Source organism: Callithrix jacchus, chromosome 8, assembly GCF_049354715.1.
Source record: "Callithrix jacchus isolate 240 chromosome 8, calJac240_pri, whole genome shotgun sequence".
NCBI classification, from domain to species: domain Eukaryota; kingdom Metazoa; phylum Chordata; class Mammalia; order Primates; family Cebidae; genus Callithrix; species Callithrix jacchus.
This window is the reverse complement of record NC_133509.1, coordinates 69,663,656-69,683,407: the sequence shown is the minus strand read 5'-3', so window position 1 is coordinate 69,683,407 and position 19,752 is coordinate 69,663,656. Positions and strand designations below refer to the sequence as shown.

Below are 19,752 nucleotides of genomic sequence, written 5' to 3'. Positions count from 1 at the left end.
TTCTTCTTTTATCTGTGCCGTTCCTACTCCACTGCTAAGGAAGAACAAAAACAAAAATCAAAAATACATACTAATCCTCCAAACAGACAACCCACAAATAAGATTAACCCCTGAAAAAAAAATTATAAGGTGACTGGGCAAAATTGTGACACTAGGTAGTAGTAACACATTTCCTTTAATTGCCCTCAATAATAACAAAACAGGAACAGCATTTTTCTTTGAAAGACAACTGGAAGAGCCTAACTAATTATCATGTTTTTTAGCTTTTAAAAAATAATTCTGTGGCTGGGCACAGTGACTCATGCCTGTAATCCAGCATTTTGGGAAGCCCAGGTGGGCAGATCACCTGAAGTCAGGACTTTGAGGCCCACCTAACCAACATGGTGAAACCCCATTTCTACTAAAAATACAAAAATTAGCCAGACCTGGTGGTGCACACCTGTAATCCCAGCTACTCAGGAGGCTGAAGCATGAGAATTACTTAAACCTGGGAGGCGGAAGTTGCAGTGAGCCAAGATCATGCCACTGCACTTCAGCCTGGGCCATAGAGCGAGAGACTCCGTCTCAAAGAAAGTAAATAAATAAATAAAAAATAAAATTTTGTATACAATGAAGCATTTTGAAGTGCCAGAGAGTAAGGACGTACTAAAACAAACATAAAACACCTACAGGAACAAAAACCTGGCAATGGCCAAAAGTAGAACACACTGTGAGCAACAAAATAAAGCAGTATTAGATTATAACCCAAAGTATTAAAAATAAATATCCGTGGGTCCATACTACCATAAATAAATAAGTAAATAAGGTAGAACAATTTCCTGCATAGAATTCCAAATAATTTATGTAAATACTCTACTCTCAAGGAAGTGAAACATAACTCTGCCAACCAGCTCTTTATGAGGGCTGCACATAGTGACTTCCTTCTGAAGGGTACAATATGGCAAGGGGAAAAAAAGAGTAACTTTACAGCTGACAAAACTTCCTTAGCCAGGTGATCAAGGTGAACATCAACAGTGATAAGTCATGCTGATACTATCTACTTTTGATATGATATGACAAGAATGGCATTTTACCTCTGTGGTCTTCCTACCCCAAACCCACAACTGCAGTCTAATTATGAAAAACACAACATAAAAATCCCAACTGACGGAACATTCTACAAAATTATTCTCAAAATTGTCAATTTCTTCATCAAAACTGAAGAAAAGTCAGAGTGACTCTCATAGGAACGAGATGCCTAAAGAAACAAAATGACTAAATGTAACATGGTATCCTGGATGGGATTCCAGAAGAGAACAAAGACAATAAGCAAATCTAAATAAACTATGGATTTAGTTAATAATAATATATCAATATTGGCTCACTAATTTTGACAAATGTACCATACTACTATGTTAGTGATAGAAAAAACTGGGTGTGGTGTATATGAGAACTCTACTATCTTTGAAACTTCTCTATAAATCTAAAATTATTCTAAAATAAAAGTCTTATTGTAAAAAAACTTTAAAATCTACCATATATATATAACTTATTTATATATATAACTTATATATATATAACTTACATATATATAACTTATATATATATAACTTATATATATAACTTACATATATAACTTATATATATATATAACTTACATATATATAACTTATATATATATATAACTCAGATGGGATGAAGAAATATCATGAAAGTCAGTTCTTCCTGAAGAGTTATCTTATTAATTAGAATAATTTAACACTAGGCTGAGTGCGGTGGCTCACGTCTGTAATCCCAGCACTTTGGGAGGCCAAGGTGGGTGGATTGTCTGAGCTGAGGAGTTCGAAATCAGCCTGGGCAACACAGTGAAACCCAGTCTCTACTAAAATACAAAAAATTAGCCAGGGGTGGCAGCACACACCTGTAGTCCCAGCTACTTGGGAGGCTGAGGCAGGAGAATTGCTTGAACTCCAGAGGAGGTTGCAGCGAGCAGAGATCATGCCACTGCACTTCGGCCTGGGCAACAGAGCAAGATTCCATCTCTAAAAAAAATTTTATATGTGTGTGTGTGTGTGTGTATAAATATATAAAAAACACTAATTTAAAAATATTGTATAAATGAGCTATAAGAAATGGAAATGCTAATACAAAATACTGGAGAATAATTAAGAATTTTGCATACTTAATATTTTCACAACCATGAAATTGTCATGGCTTTTGGGATTTTCACCTTCAAGTTCTTTTGGTAAAATATTAATACTGTTAAAATACTGTGTTTTTATCTGGCATGATTATTTTGGGCCATCTGAAGAGAAACTATTGTTTCCATTTTTCCTCCAAGCTTAAACCCAATAAGATTACCTGTTATCTCTTTCCTCAAGAGATAAGAACATTTTCAGATTTTCCTGACACAACAGAGGTTTTCCTGACATAACACAGGTTTTCATACCATAACATGGAGAGACCTATTATAATTGGAAAGTTTCCATTTAAATTAATTCTATAACTTTACATGTATAAGCAGTTTCTAGGTATTTATGACCTAGGTAAGACTGATTAAACTAAATAATGTTAGGTTGACTTTGCAAGCTTCCTTTCTCACATTAAAGTAATGGTACAATCTCAGTCTGTTCCTACAAAACACCTGAGAGTAGGTGATTTATAAAGAACAGAAATTTGTTTCCTCAGAGTTCTGGAGGCTGGGAATTCTAAGATCAAGGTGCCAACAGGTTCTCCATCTGGTGAAGGCCTTGGGTCTCTGCTTCCAAGATGGCACCTTGAACACTGTGTCCTCACCCAGTGAGGCAAAAGGAACAGAAGGAAAAAAGACTGAACTCACTCCCTCAAGCCTTTTCATAAGGGTGCTAATCCCATCGATGAGCCCTCATGACCTAATCACCTCCTAAAGACCTCACTTTTTTTTTTTTCTTTTTTTAAAGAGATTGGGTTTCACCATCTTGGACAGGCTGGTGTCGAACTCCTGAGCTCGTGATCCGCCCGCACTGGCCAACAATGTTGTTTCTTTCTTCCCAATCTGTATACATTTTTTTCCCTCATCTTTTTTTTTTTCAGCATTATTAACATTTTTATTTATTTTTTTATTTTTTATGAAAGAAAGAGAAAGAGAAAAGGGGGAGAGAGAACATGAGTCTTGCTCTATTGCCCAGGCTGGAATGCAATCTAAAAGTAGGTATTAAAAACCTCTTTCATGCCGATAATTGTGCTTAACAGCGGAGACAGGAAGGAATAAGGAAAGAAAATAACAAACAGCCAACCAATATTTCATTTAAATCTGTGAAATGCTATGCAAATGCTGAAGAGTGATTTGCTTCCATTTATGTGGTCACTTTCAAAATAGGTGTAATGTGATACTAAAAAAAAATGTATGTTCTGTGGACCTGGGGTGAAGAATTCTATAAATATTCACTAAGTTTACTTGTTCCAGGTCTGAGTTCACATCATAAATGTCTCTGTTAATTTTTTATCTTGTTGATCCGTTGAGTATTAACAATGTAGTGTCAAAGTCTCCCACTATTATTGTCTTATGTATCTGGGTGCTCCTATATTGGGTGCATATATATTTATGATCATTGACTCCTATTGTTGCATTGATCCTTTTATCATTATGTAATGCCCTTGTTTGTTTTAGTCTTTGTTACTATTAAAGTCTATTTTGTCAGAGATGAAAGTTACAACTCCTGTTTTTTTTTTCTCTCCATTTGATTGGTGAGTCTTCCTCCAACCTTTTGTTTTGAGTCTGTGTGTCCTTGCTTATGGGATGGATCTGGATACAGAATGCCAATGTGTTTTGACTTTTTACTCAGTTTGTGTGTCTATGTCTTTGATTGGGGCATTTAATCCATTTAAATCTAGGATTAATATTGATATTTGTGAGTTTAATATTGTCATTTAATGCTGGCTGGCTATTTTGCCCATTAGTTGATATAGATTCTTCATTATGGAGATACTCTTTATCTTTTGGTAAGTTTTTGGGATGACTGATATTGGTTGTTCCTTTCTGTGTATAGTACTTCTTTCAGAAGCTCTTGTAAAGCAGGCCTGGTTGTGATGAAGTCTCTGAGTGCTTGCGTGTTTGTGAAAAATTTTATTTTTCCTTCATTTATAAAGCTTAGTTTGGCTGGATATGAGATTCTGGATTGAAAATTCTTTTCTTTGAGGATATTGAATATTGACCCTCACTCTTCTAGTTTGTAGGGTTTCTGCTGAGAGATCTGCTGTAAGTCTGATAGGCTTCCCTTTATGGGTAACCTGACCTTTCTCTCTAGCTGCCCTTAGAAGTTTCTCCTTTATTTCAACCCTGGTGAATGTAACAATTATGTGTCTTAGGGTTGCTCTACTTGAGGAATATATTTGTGGTGTTCTCTGTATTACCTGGAGTTGAGCATTGTCCTGCCTTACTAGATTAGGAAAGTTTTCCTGAATAATATCCTGAAGAATATTTTCCAGCTTGGATTCATTCTCTTCATGACATTCAGGTACACCTATCAAATGTAAATTAGGTCTTTTCACATAGTCCAATATTTCTTGGAGACTTTGCTCATTCCTTTTTACTTTTTCTTCTCTAATCTTGTCTTCTCATTTCATTTTTTTTTTTCTTTTGAAATGGAGTTTCGCTCGTTACCCAGGTTGGAGTGCAATGGCGCCATCTCAGCTTACCACAACCTCCACCTCCTGGGTTCAGGCAATTCTCCTGCCTCAGCCTCCTGAGTAGCTGGGATTACAGGCACGCACCACCATGCCCAGCTAATTTTTTGTATTTTTAGTAGAGACGGGGTTTCACCATGTTGACCAGGATGGTCTCGATCTCTTCACCTCGTGATCCACCCGCCTCGACCTCCCAAAGTGCCAGGATTACAGGCGTGAGCCACCACGCCCAGCCTTCTCGTTTCATTTCATTAAGTTGGTCTTCGCCCTCTGATATCCTTTCTTCTGCTTGATCAATTCGAGTGTTAAAACCTGTGCATACTTCGCAGAGTTCTCGTATTATATTCTTCAGTTCCATTAATTCACTTATATTCCTCTCTAAATTGTGTATTCTCATTAGGATTTCGTCAAACCTGTTTCAAGGTTCTTAGTTTCTTTACATTGGGATAGAACAGGTTCTTTTAACTCACAGAAATTTCTTGTTATCCACCTTCTGAAGCCCAATTCTGTTATTGGAACACACTCGTTCTCCATCAGGCCTTGTTCCTTTGTTGATGAGGAACTGTGATCCTCTGCAGAGGGAGAGGCATTCTGATTTTGAGTATTCTCAGCCTTTTTACGCTGGATTCTTCCCATCATTGTAAATTTATCCACCTGTCATCTTTGTAATTACCGACTTTCAAATTAGGTCTCTGAGTGGACGTCCAACTTGTTAATTCCCAGTGCCGAAATCTGAGCAACCCACTGCACCAGCTAAAACACAGCGGCATCAAGATTCTTGGTGCTTTTCTGCCCAGGAGTCTCTGGCTTCCCTACTGAATCCCTTCTTCAATCAGCTGAATGGGCGACTCTGCCTTCGCGGAGCTCCAAACGTCGACTAAAAGGGGACCCAGTCCTGTTTACTCTGCACTGAGAACCACTGCGCCGGCCACAAGAATTGTGCTGGCAACCCGTGGGGCTCCTCCGCTGGGAATCTCCTAGTCCGTGAGCAACAAAAATCTGTCTGAAAGTGTGGCGTCCTCTTGTTCTCTGTGCTTTCACTGGGAGCCACAAGCCTGAGCTGCTAGTGATCAGCCATCTTGGATCTCTCTCTTTTTTTCCCTCCCAGGTCTGCTGTTTTGTTCTGGATGCATTTTTTTTTTTTTTTTTTTTTTTTTTGAGCTGGAGCCTCGCTCTGTCACCCAAGCTGGAATGCAGTGGCATGATCCTGGCTCACTGCAGCCTCCACCTCCTGGGTTCCAGTGATTCTCCTGCTTCAGCCACCCAAGTAGCTGGGATACAGGATATTAAGACCTCACTTCTTAATACTGTTACACTGAGAATTAGGTTTCAACATGAATGTGGAGTGGACACATTCAAACTGTAGCAAGTACTCACTATAAATTTTTTTTTTTGAGATGGAGTCTTGCTCTGTTGCCAGGCTGGAGTCCAGTCACGCAATCTCCGCTCACTGCAACCTCTACTTCCCAGGTTCAAGCAATTCTCCTGCCTCAGCTTTCCAAGTAACTGGGACTATAGGCGCATGCCACCATGCCCAGCTAATTTTTGTATTTTTTTCTTAGATGGAGTTTCGTTCTTGTTGCTCACACTGGAGTGCAATGGCATGATCTCGGCTTACTGCAGCCTCCACCTCTCAAATTCAAGCAATTCTCCTGCCTCAGCTTCCAGAGTAGCTGGGATTACAGGCACCTGATACCATGCCCAGCTAATTTTTTGTATTTTTAGTAGAGACAGGGTTTCACCATGTTGGTCAGGCTGGTCTCGAACTCCTGACCTCAGGTGATCCACCTGCCTTGGCCTCCCAAAGGGCTGGGATTACAGGCACGAGCCACAGCATCCAGCCTAACTTTTGCATTTTTAGCAGAGACAGGGTTTCACCATATTGGCCAGGATGGTCTCGATCTCTTGACATTGTGATCCACCCACCTCAGCCTCCCAAAGTGCTGGGATTACAGGAGTGAGCTACGGTTCCCAGCCTTCACTATAATTATCTAATAGACATAAAAGGCAATTCTGATACTAGAACTCACATAAGTACCTCTTCAGAGTGCTTACTACACAGCAGTAATATTAGGAACATATGCTTCTTTTTGTAACCAAACTTTTAAAAAAACTGCAATGAAATTATATTATAAAATTTTAAAACAAAGTCTAGTACTGCTGTGGATTACTATGGAACTGAATGAAAAATCAGCTTAAAAAATTATTTTCCAAAAGGGTCATAGGGCAGGAGTCCTCCTATTTAGTCTTCTCTCCAACTTCATAGCATTAGTTATTGATGAGTTATTGAGGCCTGTTCAGTACTTTCAGAAGCCTCTCTCAAGCTCACCCACTGTTCTCCTGACTCCTTTACTGCTGATGCTTACACAATCCATTGACCTGCTCGTAACAAGAACGTGTAAATAGTACTCAGAGTGCCCACATGGCCCTGCCCTGTGAGGGTCCACAGGAAAAATCCCTTTGGTTTCAGTATTAGGTATAATGGTACCTTCTCTGAACAATTTGCTTCTATTTAATCTTATGAATTATGTGAATCCTATAAATTAATGAGTCTTATAGTGGAAATAGCTCCTTTGGAAGATATATCAGAATTGGGAGTTCCTTCAAACTTCTCCATCCTCCAAAGTTTTGATCTCTGTCTTCTGTCCCTGCTCTCAACCTACCTCCTTTGATAATCTCTTTAGGAAAGAGAAATGTTTATGATGAATGTGAGGTACTTATAAATGACGTGCAAGCAGATCAAAGCACGAGCTCCTGATCTTAAGTGATCATGTTATCATCTTTCAGGTTTGTTGACAGAATTTAGAGCCAAATTAATAAAGCACTTTACCATATGCATTTTGTGCACCCACCTTAAACCTTTTACTTCTCTAAGCTTATTTTCCCCTTGTATCCTTTTTACATTAACTTTAACTTGTTTTAAATTTATTTTATTTTCTGTATGGCATACATTATTATAACCATCTTACATCTTTCATAAGACAAAATGGGGTAGAAATAATCTATCAATAAGGAGTATCCACTTGAGGTGGCAGAGTGAATACTCTAAGAAACCATGTACCCTTCCTAATACTATCTAGAAAAAAGCCATGTCTAACTCACTGCAAAAAAAAAAAAAAGGTAAGATCTGAACTGATTTTAATCAACTGATCTTAATTGTATTTGCCCGGGAGAAAAACCAACCTTTATATTCGTGAAAATTGTGAAATAGAAACAATTTTAAAAGGAAAAAATGCTGTTTTAAAATAAGCATTACCAGAAAATTATGATTAATAAAGTGTTACCACTGTAATAATTAGGAAAGAATAATTTATATAGCTTTTTTAAAAAGTTTAAGTAAATTTATTACTCATTCTGCAATTGCTATTTACGTTACTGACAACAAATATTTAAACTTTTTTTTGTTAAAATGGATGTTATATTTTCATAGGTGGCCTCTTCCTACCACATTCCCAAGGAGGGTGTTTTAAAATACTGTCATGGAAGCAAGATACACACAATAATGACTCACAGAGACAATCTTACCACACCCAAAATGATTATCGCACAAACATTATCAATGACACATCAGTGATGGGAAATCAACTTGCCATTAGGATTGTGCCAGAGAAAAACAGATACAGGAGCTTGGCAACACAGTGTTTTTAATGCTGTTCTAAGATACTGGATCACTTGACTACTACAACAATTGGGGAAATCCTGTTTCAAACACTAGGCAGAATGCTTCTTTCTGGGACATTTGAAAAGTAAGGACTATGAAGCCAAATCAGTATAGAAATTTTGCCTGGCTTCACTCTTCTTGCTACTTATGCCCTGGATCCCTTCACTAAAAACCCACTTGATAGTTGATCATTAGCAGTTGATAAGAATAGTTCTGAGTGATGCAGACTATCCCAGCAGTCACATGACAAAACGTAACTCTTACACATGTCAAGGCAGGAGTGGGTAAAGTATACATGACAAAAGAAAGTAGTCAGCCTCGCACTGTTTGACCTAGGGCAGTGTGAATTCCCTGAGTTGCCATGTCATGAAAAATGAACAGTAAGAAAAAACCAAGAACCATTCTTTTCTGTTTTTTTTTTTTGTGACTTCTGGATTGGCATCCACAAATGTACATTTATTTCCTCAAGTCACTTATATCAGCTTTGACTACCCAGATGTAACTCCTTAAAACTAAGGAGTCATGATTAGATTTACTTTCCCCTATGTGATAGAAATATTTATGTTTTGAGACAGGGTCTCACTCTGTTACCCAGGATGGAGTGCATCAGTGCAATCACGGCTCACTGTGGCCTAGATCTCCAGGGCTCAAGTGATCTTCCCCCTACCTCAGCCTCCTGAGTTGATAGGACTACAGGTGTGTGCTACCACACCCGGCTTTTATTATTTTTATTTTTTTGAGACAGAATTTCGCTCTTGTCGCTCAGGCTGGAGTGCAGTGACGCAATCTCAGCTCACTGTAACCCCCACCTCCCTGGTTCAAGCGATTCTCCTGCCTCAGCCTTCTGAGTAGTTGGGATTACAGGTGTGTGCCACTACAGCCGGCTAATTTTTTGTATTTTTAGTAGATATCAGGTTTCCCCATGTTGGGCAGGCTGGTCTTGAACTTCTGCCCCCAGGTGATCCACCCTCCTTGGCCTCCCAAAGTCCTGGGATTACAGATGTGGCTTATTTAAAAATTTTTATTTTTGTAGAGATGGCAGGGGTAGGGGCAAGGGGGGTATCTCAATATGTTGCCCAGGCTGGTCTCTTCCTGGGCTCAAGTGCTCCTCCCACCTCGGCCTCCCAAAGTGTTGAGATTGCAGGTATGAGCCACCACACCTGGCCTGAAATAGTATTTAAATGTTGCTACCTGATTAGTTGTTTTAAGATTCACAGCCCAAGTTTATCACTTATATTTATTTATTTATTTTTAGATCTTCTTCCATGAATCCACACTAACAGTGACTTGTCTGGGTGATATTTTAGATTCCCTAGGGAGAAACTTACAATTACATTGCTTTGATATTACATATAATAACTTTTAAGTCTGAGGTTTTTCCGAATTTATATATTCTCCTTGGGCTAATTAGCATATGTTTTTAAAAGTCATACTCTAGGTAATTTAAACTATTATAATACTAAAGTGACTCCCTGAAAACATAACTATTGGTTATGAAAACATGACAAACTTCTATTTTGAAAATGAAAGAAGTATATCACTCTTAGAACTAAGTTCCAGTTTCCTAAATTTCACATATATAATTAAAAAAAGATTTCCACCCTAAAAATCATTAAAAGACCTATGTGACTTCTAAAATTGCTTGTTTTTGAGTTTTTCAAACTCAAGCTTGAAAATTAATATTCTACAGAATAGCAGAAACATTAGATTAAGTTTATACTATTAGATTTATTTTCATTTCTTATCTTTAAAATATGTGTGAATTTTTTTAAAACTATAATAAGTGCTTATAAAAATATGTAACTGTATAAAGGAAAAAGTGACTGGTCAGTAGATAATTTCTACTTCCAGGCTTTTTTTCCATGAATACAAATAAACACATGCACAGCAATTCTTTTTTTCCTGGGATCGTCCAATATATTTTGTTTTCAATTTGTCTTTTTTATGTATCATGAGTATCTTTCTATGTCAGTAAATTCACCCCCAGTATTCAACTGGCTTCTGTATAATTTCCAATTTTTTGCTATTGGAGATGTAACAAAAATTATGTATCTTTATGTACCCGTGCAAATATTTCTGCAGAACGGATTTCTGAAAGTGGAACTGATAAATTATTGTACATTTTGAATAGATACAGTACTAAACTGACTCCATGAAGCTGAACTAACTACATTCCCACTATGGTATAAGAGAGTGTGCCTCGCTAATGTTTTCTAATATCTATAATAAGAATATTTTATATAATAAAACACTGCATATGCTAATATTACATTTATCTGAACACTTCATATAAATTAATTTCTTTTTTTTTTAAATACTGTCGCAGAGTGTCTTCCAATCGCCAGCTACGGAGCAAGTTGGGAATGGAATGGGTGCCTCTGCCAGGCTTGCTTTCCCTCCCTTTCCAAAGCTGGCAGAATACTAGGCACTCTCCAGATGCAATCCCAGGAGGTATATAAATGAATTTCAAGATAAACAATAAAACTTAAAATCATATGTAAAAAAAACTTTCTAAAAAGCATTATGATTTTCCTGCCTTCTTAATTATGCAGAATATTTACAATTTAGGATTTTCTTTACAATTATAAATTTTCAAAAAAGAAATCACAACTTGCCTATCTTCTGAAAAAGAATGTACTAGGCATAGTTTATTTTCTTCATGGGCCAGGCACGGTGGCTCACACCTGTAATCCCAGCACTTTGGGAGGCCAAGGCGGGCGGATCACGAGGTCAAGAGATCAAGACCATCCTGGTCAACAAGGTAAAACCCTGTCTCTACTAAAAATACAAAAATTAGCTGGGTGTGGTGGTAAGTGCCTATAATCCCAGCTACTCGGGAGGCTGAGGCAGAAGAATCGCTTGAACCTGTGGGGCAGAGGTCACACTGAGCTGAGATCGCACCATTATACTCCAGCCTGGCAACAGAGTAAGGCTCCGTCTCAAAAAAAATTTTTTTTCTTTATGATTTTGAAGATTATGTATTGGTTGCTACTTTCTTTAATACAGTAATGGGTGTTGAGGCTACTGAGCTGTTTGCTGGAAGGCTGAGCTAGATCTAGAAGGTTGTATTTTCCCCATCAACCGGTCATCTACATTAGGTATTTTTCCTAATGCTATCCCTCCCCTATCCCCCCATCCCCTGACACGCCCCAATGTGTGATGTTCTCCTCCCTGTGTCCATGTGTTCTCATTGGTCAACTCCCACTTATGAGTGAGAACATGCAGTGTTTGGTTTTCTGTTCCTGTGTTAGTTTGCCGAGAATGATGATTTCCAGCTTCATCCACGTTCCTGCAAAGGACATGAATTCATCCTTTTTTATGACTGCACAGTATTCCACGGTATGTATGTGCCACATTTTCTTTATCCAGTCTATCATTGATGAGCATTTGGGTTGCACTCCTATATACCAATAATAGACAAACCGCCAAATCATGAGTGAACTCCCATTCACAACTTCTATAAACAGAATAAAATACCTAGGAATACAACTTGGAAGGGATGTGAAAGACTTTTTGACTTCTTATGGCAGCATTTATCTTTCAACGAGGCAGCATTTCTCTTACACTAGGCAGCAGTCTCTCTCTTCTGCCTAGTGTAAGCATGCCTGCCTCTAGGAGTAATCCCATCCTTCCACTTTCATCCCATGCATACAAACTCTAATATGCTGCTTCTCATATATATATGTGAAAAAGAAAAGAAAAAAATTACGCAAACAGCTTCTCAGAGCAGACGTGAGGACAGTATGTTCTTCAAAGAAGGACACCGTAGTGTGAATAGGATACCCAAGTTTTGAGACATAAGGAAAAAGACATTCTACCTCTAAAGCCAGACGTTGAGAGAGAAAAAATTATATGGGAAAGAGTATTTAAAAGTTAAGGAGATATGATAAAAATTCTACTTCAATACTTAATATTTCCGGTTGTAAACATGATAAGGTATTTCTAAGTTTCCTTCCCATTTGAACATTATTGAAACATAATTTCAAGCATGGGTAGTGAGAAACTCAGTAACATTTCTATAATTTGGGCAAAAAAAAAAAATGCCCAGGATTATATACACACAAAAATACTGAGCATAGTTTATTGTATCTTAGGTGCTTTATGGTATTGAAACTTTTACAAGAGGTTATGTAAATCAACAGAAATAAATAAAATAACTTAGTGGCAGAAAAAATAGAAACTCACTGCCAAGTAAACGCTTTGCCAAATGACCTTTAATGACTAACACTCTTGCCTCCATTTTTCTCTCACTGTAGTAAAACCAACTAAGAGATGGCAGTCAAAACAAATTCTAGAGTGTTTCCACCAAACCACTTTCTATTCAATGCCCCAAGCATGCTCTAAGAATGAAAGCATTCAGTGCTGGTGTCAGCCATAATTCTTTTAAATTACATTATAAATTTTCATTCTGCTGAAGCCATTTTAACCAATTCTCAGTTATCCACAGAAATAGGGAGCAGAATTTTGAACAGCTAGCATAATTAACTAGAATTAACTTTTCTCCCCTATACATCCTCTATTAGAAGAGCTTATGGACACTGAAAATCCAAAATGCAAACTGCAAAAGGAACAAAGAACAAAAGCATTAGAACTGAATCATGGGTAGGTGTGTGGGGAAGAGAAAATGCAGCATTAGAAGCTTTTCACTTTATATCCTTTTCTTTTTTATTTCTCCTCTCTGTCCCTCAGGCTAGAGTGCAGTGACATGATTTTGGCTGACTGCAACCTCCACCTTCTGGGTTCAAGCAATTCTCCTGCCTCAGTCTCCCCAGTAGCTGGGATTACAGGCATACGCCACCACACCCAGCTGATTTTTGTATTGTTAGCAGAGACAGGTTTTGCCATGTTGGTTAGACTGGTTTTGAACTCCTGACCTCAAGTGATCTGCCCACCTTGGCCTCCCAAAGTACCGAGATTACAGTACAGGTGTGAGTCACTACGCCTGGCCCCTCCCTTGTTTTCTCAATGAAAAGTTATTATACAATGTTGTCCCTGTCCCCTCAGGGGGGTTCTCACAGTACCAATTATTAGTGATGACTGAAAAAAAAAAAAACTAATTTCTTGAAATGAAAGTTATGGAGGTATGTGCAAAATATGAGACATAGAGACTTAGATTTCTCTCCCTGATCATTCTAGGATAAATGATCAACAAAAGCATGGACTCTTTACACATCAAACCACTATAAAGGAACTTGATGTTGAAAAAGAGAATCCAGGCAAAGACAGTTTTGCATTGCCATGTTGAAACTCATCTCTTGTTCCTGGGCTAGAATTGACAATCCTGATGTAACTGAAAATACAGACAGAAGTGACTAAGCAGAATGAGGTTACTCTGGAAGAATCAAGAAAGGCCTCTGAGGTGCTGATAATAATCCAGCTATGTGAAGAAGGAAGAATATTAAAGAAATACCAAGTACAAAGATTTTGGGGCAGGAACAAATTCGGCATGTTTGAGGGACAGGAAAAATTCTAGTGTACCTATAATTCACTGAAAGACAAAGAGAAAAAAACCAGATGAGGTTGAAAAGAGAAGTAAAGACCAGATAATAAGGTTATAATCTATGACAAGGAACTTGGATTTCATTATAAGTGAAATGGGAAGTTATTGAGGCAAGCATGAAAAAAAGCAAGGAGACCACTTAGGAGTTTTGGTGACAGATGATGTTAATGGTGATAGAAAGAAGTGACTAGATAGACCATGGGATCTTTTGGGAGATTATAGCCAAGAAAATTTGTCAGTCTACTAGACACGAGGTTAGTGAGAAAGAGACTTGAGGTTGGAATCCTTGGTTTTGGGCTTGAGCAATTTGGTGGATAATACTGTCAATTACCCACCCAATTTTTGTTTCATTTTTTTTGTTTTTGTTTTTTGAGACAAGGTCTCACTCTGTTGTCCAGGCTGGAGTAAAGTGGCATGATCACATCTCACTGCAGCCTCAAACACCTGGGCTCAAGCAACCCTCCTACCTCAGCCTCCTGAGAAGCTGGAACCACAGGTGCATGCCACCACATCCAGCTAATTTTTTTGATATTCTGTAAAGACAGGGTCTTGCTATGCTACCCTGGCTGGTTTTGAACTCCTGGGCTCAAGTGATCCTCCTGCTTCAGCCTCCCAAAGTGCTGGGGTTGCAGGTTGTATTAGTCTGTTTTCACGCTGCTGATAAAGATGTACCCAAGACTGGGTAATTTATAATGAAAAAGAGGTTTAATGGACTGACAGTTCCACATGGCTTGGGAAGCCTCACAATCATGGCAGAAGGTAAAAGGCATGTCTTACATGGCGGCAGGCAAGAGACAATGAGAGAAGTGAAAGGGGAAATCTCTTATAAAACCATCAGATCTTGTGAGACTTCTTCACTGCCACAAGAACAATGCCACTGCACTCCGATCTGTGTGCAAGACTCTGTCTCAAATAAAAAGAAAAAATAGGCCAGGTGCCGTGGTTCATGCCTGTAATCCCAGCACATTGGGAGGCCGAGGAGGGTGGATCACAAGGTCAGGAGTTCAAGACCAGCCTGGCCAACATGGTGAAACCCAGTCTCTACTAAAAGCACAAAAAGTAGCTGGCATAGTGGCAGGCACTTGTAATCCCAGCTACTTGGAAGGCTGAGGCAGGAGAATTACTTGAACCCATGTGGCAGAGGTTGCAGTGAGCTGAGATCATGCCATTGCACTCCAGCCTGGGCAATATAGTGAGACTCCTTCTCAAAAAAAAAATAAATAAATAAATAATAAAATAAATTTAGTTATAGTTTCTCCAAAATTACAACATATTCTAGAGAATTAAATGTTACTAAACCATTTTGCGGTAGTCTTTTTTTTTTTTTTTTTTTTTGAGACCAAATAATGCTCTGTTGCCCAGGCTGGAGTGCAATGGTGTGATCGTGGCTCACTGCAACCGCTGCTGCCCTGGTTCAAGTTATTCTCCTGCCTCAGCCTCCCAAGTAGCTGGGACTACAGGTGAGTGCCACCACACAGGACTAATTTTTGTATTTTTAGTAGAAACAGAATTTCAGCATCTTGGCCAGGCTAGTCTTAAACTCCTGACCTCCTAATCCACTTGCCTTGGCCTCCCAAAGTTCTGGGATTACAGGAGTGAACCCCTGCACTGGGTTTATAATACTTATTTTTTAAAAAATCTTATCTCGGCCTGGCGCCATGGCTCACATCTGTAATTCCAGCACTTTGGGAGGCCGAGGCAGGCAGATCACCTGAGGTCGGGAGTTGGAAACCAGCCTGGCCAGCATGTTGAAACCTCATCTCTACTAAAAATACAAAAATTAGACAGGTGTGGTGGTGGGTACCTGTAATCCCAGCTACTTGGGAGGCTGAGGTAGGAGAATTGCTTGGACCTAGGAGGTGGAGGTTGCAGTGAGCTGAGATTGCACCATTGCACTCCAGTCTGGGCAACAAGAGCGAGACTCCATCTCAAAAAAAAAAAAAATTTCATGTATTTTCGGTAAATATTATTTTCTATTCTGATAATTCAAGTAAATCTTTAAGGAAAAGAGTCATGTGGGAACACAAGAATCATTGTTAATAGATAACAGGATGCTCAATATGCATTTCTCGTTCAGACAACACAACCATTAGCCTAACCTTATGCCTACCATTCCTGTTACTGATCTATGGTCATATCCTCACAGCTTAAAACAGTATCTGGCTTGGAAAAGGTAAGAAACAGTAATTGAATCAATATAGTAATTCCCTGCCAAGTTTCTATAAGTGTCCTTTTTAAAATGCAGGCTATATAATCAATCTTCCAGTCACTCAGAACCCTTCCCTCTTCTTAAAAACAAAAAAGGCTCAAAATTTGAAACCAGGTAAATATATTACTTTATGCAGGCTGGGTGCCGTGGCTCACATCTGTAATCCCAGCAGTTTGGGAGGCTGAGGCGAGTGGATTGCTTGAGCCCAGGACTTTGAGACTACCCTGGGCAACATGGCAAGACCCCATCTCTAAAAAAACAAACAAACAAAAAAAAGTACTTCAAATAAAATACAATTTACACTTGAAAAACATTATAAGATAAGTAGCAAGAATTAGTCTGCCTAGATTTACAGATTAAACAAATAAATTAAATAGGATGAAGGCTAGTCCCCTTTCATCTCACTATATTCTAGATTATGTTCATTTATCATGTCTCAAGATTGAACTGTTTCCCTAACAATGCAAACACTGCAAGTGCAAGAACTAAAACTAGAAAACTCTCAGAAGAAACATAGGCATTAATCTTCATGACCTTGGATTAAGCAATGATTTCTTAGACACCAAAAGCACAAAAAACAAAATAAAAAATAAATTGCACTTCATCAAAACTAAAACTTTCATGCTTCAAAGGATATCATCAAAACACTGAAAAGAGAATCCAAAGCATGGGAGAATATACTTGCAGATTATGTATCTGATAAAAATCTATTTGGTATGTTAAAAATTATAACTCAATAATAATAATAATAAAAACAATTAAAAATGGGCAAAGAAATAGACATTTCTGGCCAGGTGTGGTGGCTAACGCCTGTAATCCCAGTACTTTGAGAGGTCAAGGTCAGGAGTTTGAGACCAGCCTGACCAACATGGTAAAACCCTGTCTCAACTAAAAATACAAAAATTAGCTGGGCATGGTGGCATATGCGTGTCGTTACAGCTACTCAGGAGGCTGAGGCAGGAGAATTGCTTGAACCTGGAAGGTGGAGGTTGCAGTGAGCCAAGATTGTGCCATTGCACTCCAGCCTGGGCAGCAAGAGCACAACTCCGTCTCAAACAAACAAACAAATAACAACAACAAAAAAAAAAACAACTACAAGATACTGGGCCAGGTGCAGTGGCTCACCCTTGTAATCACATCACTTTGGAATGCCAAGGCAGGTGGATCAACTGAGGTCAGGAGTTCAAGACCAGCCTGGCCAACATGGCAAAAACCTGTTTCTACTAAAAATACAAAAAAAAAAAAAAATTAGCCAGGCATGGTGGCACACGACTGTAGTCCCAGCTACTTGGAAGGCTGAGCCATGAGAATTGCTTGAACCTGGGAGGCAGAGACTGCTGTGAGCTGATATCATGCTGTTGGGACAACTAAGTTCCTCTTCAAACTCAACCTCCTGATTATGAGTTGTAAGCCTGTAAATCAATTCTATTCCCACTTACTACTTCGGCCTTCAAAGCTTTCATTTTACTACCTTATTTGGAAAAATTTAAGTCTTAGCCAATCACAATCAGCTTAGATTGTATGGTCCAACCCCAGCCAACAGGGGAAGGACACAGAAAAAGGAACTGCATTAGGAATAAAAACTCCTTCTCTCCTTTGTTTGGTGTGCACTTGTGATTGCATCAGAAACAAGCAGCATCCTTCTGCAGAAGTAAAGTTGCTTTGCTGAGAAATTTTCAGTTTAAGTGCTGGTTTTTCTTTGTGGCACCAAGCACCTATTTCTAACAGTGCCACTGCACTGCAGCCTCAGCAACAGAGTGAAATTCCATCCTTAAAAAAAAAAAAAAAAAAATGACAAGATACCATTTATTGCATTTCTTACATGACAAAACCAAAAAAAAGATACCACTTCACAACCACTAGGGTGCCTATAATCAAAAAGACAAATAACAAGTGTTTGTGAGGATGTTGAGACATTGGAATCTTTATACCCAGCTGATGAGAATGCAAAATGGTGCAGCTGCTTTGGAAAACAGTTTGCAAGTTCAAAAGATTAAACGAAGAGTTAATAGATGACCCAACAATTCTACTCTTAGATATACAGCCAAAATAAACGAAAACATACGTCCCCACAAAAACTTGTACCCAAATTTTCATAGTAGCATTATTCATAATAGCCAAAAAGTGGTAACAACCCAAAGGTCCATCAATTACAGAATGAATAAATAAAATATGGCATATCTATACAATGGAACACTATTTGGCAATAAAAAGTAATGAAATGCTGATTCCTGCTGCAAAATGGATGAACTCTGAAACACTATGCTAAGTGAAAATATAAAATGTCTGGAATACATAAATTCATAAAGATAGAAGCCCAGACATGGTGGCTCACACCTGTAATCCCAGCCCTTTGGGAGGATCGCTTGAGACCAGGAGTTCAAGAGCAGCCTGATCAACACAGTGAGACCCTGTTTCTGTGAAAATAATAATAATAATAAAATTAGCTGGGCTTGGTAGCATGTGCCTGTACTTCTAGCTACTTGGAAGGCTGAGGCAGGAGGACCACTTGAGCCCCAGAGGTCAAGGCTGCAAGGAGACATGACTGTACCTTTACCCTCCACCTTAGGCAACACAAGTACTGTCTCAAAAAAAGAAAAAGAAAAAGACAAGAAAAAGACAGAATAAAGACTAGTGGCTGCTAGGGACTAAGGGAAGGAAGAAATTGGGAGCTAGTGCTGATGGGTATGACATTTCTTAAAGAAAAATGAAAATGTCCTCGAATTAGATAGTGGTGACGATCGCAAAACTTTGTGAATACACTAAAAACCACTGAATTGTACATTTCAAAAAAGTGCATATTATGGTATACAAATATTATATTTCTCAATAAAAAGAAAAAAAATGCAAACATTAAAGAATTGAGACATGACTTGGTCAAGTCTCCAAATTGTGCCAAAAGCAAAATCTAGCTGGCATGGTGGTTTATGCCTGTAATCCCAACACTTTGGGAGGCCACAGCAGGCAGAGTGCTTAAGCCCAGGAGTTCAAGACCAGCCTGGGCAATATGACAAAACTCCGTCTCTACAAAAAAAAAAATTACACAAATTAGCTGGGTGTGGTGATGTGTGTCTATAGTTCCAGCCACTCAGGAGGCTGAAGTTGAGGGGTATCTTGAGCCCAGGGACTTTATAGTCCCCAGTTCTACTTAGCATATCTTGTAATCATACTTCCTCATTATTAAGATACCAGAAACTATGAGATGATACACTGACTTAGGAATAAATAACTTTTAAGCAAAATGAACAAAAAGTATACTATTTCAGTAACCAACAAAATTGTACATTAATCCATATAGTTCCACATCTTAACCTTATTTTGGAATCACAATTAACATGTAAGTATACACTTTCATATCTGAGTTGAAGGCTGTTCTAAATCACTTTTGGCCATTACAGGTCTGTACAATCTCATGGTGACATATTACATACCACTCTCCTTAGACCCTGTGCTCTTCATCTTCACTTTTATAATACTTTTAGGACCAACAGCACGACACTAAGACAGGATGGAAAATACTGGAGTTTATCTGTATTTCACATCTAATTACTGCTTTTTTTTTCACTGAAGTATACCATTTTAGAAGTAAACTTTGCGTGAATGTCTATGGGAAGGTTTTGGCAGACAGAAGTTTGTAGGCTCAGTGACAACTTTTCAAAATGCAAAAATCAGTCATAACATCCTCTTCTTGCTTTAAAATTCTGTACCTGGCCAGGCACAGTGGCTCACACCTGTAAT

The 19,752-nt window shown here is 38.5% G+C and overlaps 1 protein-coding gene and 1 non-coding gene across 5 annotated transcripts in view; both read right to left on the bottom strand.

The window, feature by feature from the left end:
- The window catches only part of PRORP (protein only RNase P catalytic subunit), a 164,421-nt gene that overhangs the window by 82,414 nt on the left and 62,255 nt on the right, over positions 1 to 19,752 (bottom strand). The window lies entirely within an intron of this gene.
- On the bottom strand, positions 10,621 to 10,759 carry LOC118145385 (small nucleolar RNA SNORA7). The gene has a single exon (XR_004730500.1). It is a non-coding gene; the product is annotated as a small nucleolar RNA SNORA7 (small nucleolar RNA).